This window comes from Myripristis murdjan, chromosome 2, assembly GCF_902150065.1.
Source record: "Myripristis murdjan chromosome 2, fMyrMur1.1, whole genome shotgun sequence".
NCBI lineage: Eukaryota > Metazoa > Chordata > Actinopteri > Holocentriformes > Holocentridae > Myripristis > Myripristis murdjan.
Genome location: NC_043981.1, coordinates 18554900 through 18557120, shown reverse-complemented (window position 1 = coordinate 18557120; position 2221 = coordinate 18554900). Strand labels below are relative to the sequence as shown.

Below are 2221 nucleotides of genomic sequence, written 5' to 3'. Positions count from 1 at the left end.
CTCTTTACTTGAAGAATTCAGCTGAGAGTCTATTTTTTGTCAGTCCCAACAGTAAATTATTGGATGCTCCATCTGGGGGCCGAGTATTGGGATTGCTTTGCATGTGAGAATTGGCTCCCGAAATATCCTATTAACTATGCCATATTAATATTAAAATAGACACAAAACGCCTCATTGTTATGCTGAGATAAAGCATATTTGGAGACAAATTAAGTACATGTGGAGTTCTGTTGCAGAAAGTCTACGAATTACAATACTTCATCAAAGATTGGTGGTAGCTTCAATCCACAAGAGACAAAAAAAAAAATCTTTCACAGAGTAGATGTTATAGATTTTAGGGACATTGAACTGAATGATCGTTTACAAAACAGATATGCAGGTTCTTTTTTTTATTATTATTATTATCTCTGCGTTTAACCCTCCGAGCGCCTCCTCTCCTCATTATACAGATGTCTGCCATAGACTGTCAACTCCGCACCCGCGGGACAGGTGCTTCACTTTAATGGCCGCAGGTTTTGTGCAGATTCACTGGATTCTGTCATATTGACGTCTGTCTCTGCAAAAAGCAGCCATGCAAATAATTAAAGTGGAAATACACTGTACTGTCAACCAGAAATCAATGAGGATGAGAATATTGGTCAATACCCAATTCTGCTCATTCCAGAGGACGGTGTCAGCTTATTGTGGAAAAAAAAAATGCACAAAGATCCTTCATTTGAATCGCAGGAGCAGCTTTTCAACAGCATGTTTGGATCATAATTTCAGCCACGCACGCGATGTGAAGTGGCCATGACTGACAAAAAATTTCAAAAATGTCGAGTGTCTCTGCAGAAATCCATCTCTGAATCATCTACCTTAAAGCTGCAATGGCTACTATCTGCTGTAGCTACCAACGTGAGGAAGCACGGAAGTCGTAACAGCGATAAAAATGAGAGGAGGAACAGTGAGGAGAAAGGTTCAAAGATGGCAGCTCATCATCGTGAGTACCGTGTTGGGGCGGGAGCGGGGGAGGAGGGCGGGGCAAAACAATACACTTCCTGCCTCAAGGTGAACCTCCAGTCCGCCCTCACTTAGCTCCCAACACAGCAGCTAGACACCTGAATACATAGAGAGTAGTATTATAGAACATAGACAGGAATATTATTATATTATAGAGAGGATATTATAGCACATAGAGAGGAAATTATGGCACGTAGAGGGATATTATAGCACATAGAGAGGGTATTATAGCACATAGGGAGGGTATTATAGCACATAGAGAGGGTTTTATAGCACGTAAAGAGGGTATTATAGCCCATAGAGGGATATTATAGCACATACACGGATATTATAGCACATGGAGAGGATATTATAGCAAATAGATGGATATTATAGCACACAGAGAGGGTATTATAGCACATAGACAGGATATTATAGCAGATAGAGAGGCTATTATAGCACATAGATGGATATTATAGCACACAGAGAGGATATTATAGCACATAGAGAGGATATTATAGCACACAGAGAGGGTATTATAGTACATAGAGTGGTTATTATAGCACGTAAAGAGGGTATTATAGCCCACAGAGGGATATTATAGCACTTAGAGAGGATATTATAGCACATAGAGAGGGTATTATAGCAAATAGATGGATATTATAGCAAATACAGGGATATTATAGCACATAGAGAGGCTATTATAGCACATAGCCGGGATATTATAGCACATATAGAGGGTATTATAGCACACAGATGGGATATTATAGCAGATAGAGAGAGTATTATAGCACATAGAGAGGCTATTATAGCAGAGAGAGGATATTATAGCACATAAAGACGCTATTATAGCATAGAGAGGATATTATAGCACAGAAAGGCTATTATAGCACGCAGAGAGGATATTATAGCATGCAGAGAGGATATTATAGCACATAGAGAGGCTATTATAGCACATAGAGGGATATTAGCACATTGAGAGGATATTATAGCACGCAGAGAGGATATTATAGCACATAAAGAGGGTATTATAGCACATAGAAGGGATATTATAGCACATAGAGAGGGATATGATAGCAAATACAGGTATTATAGCACATAAAGAGGATGTAGTATATAGAAAGGGATATTATAATGCACAGAGATATGAGAGCACAAAGAGATGATATAGCAGGGCTGCAGTGCATAAAGCCTCATTGCAAAGACAAGCGCACAGCTGAGAGTCTACACAGATGTGGGAAAA

The 2221-nt window shown here is 39.3% G+C and overlaps 1 long non-coding RNA gene across 1 annotated transcript; it reads left to right on the top strand.

Annotated features, from left to right (window-relative positions):
* The first annotated feature begins 1200 nt into the window (after positions 1-1200).
* On the top strand, positions 1201-1501 carry LOC115374088 (uncharacterized). The gene is made up of 3 exons (XR_003929591.1): positions 1201-1221; positions 1345-1386; positions 1428-1501. It is a non-coding gene; the product is annotated as an uncharacterized LOC115374088 (long non-coding RNA).
* Positions 1502-2221: the final 720 nt, after the last annotated feature.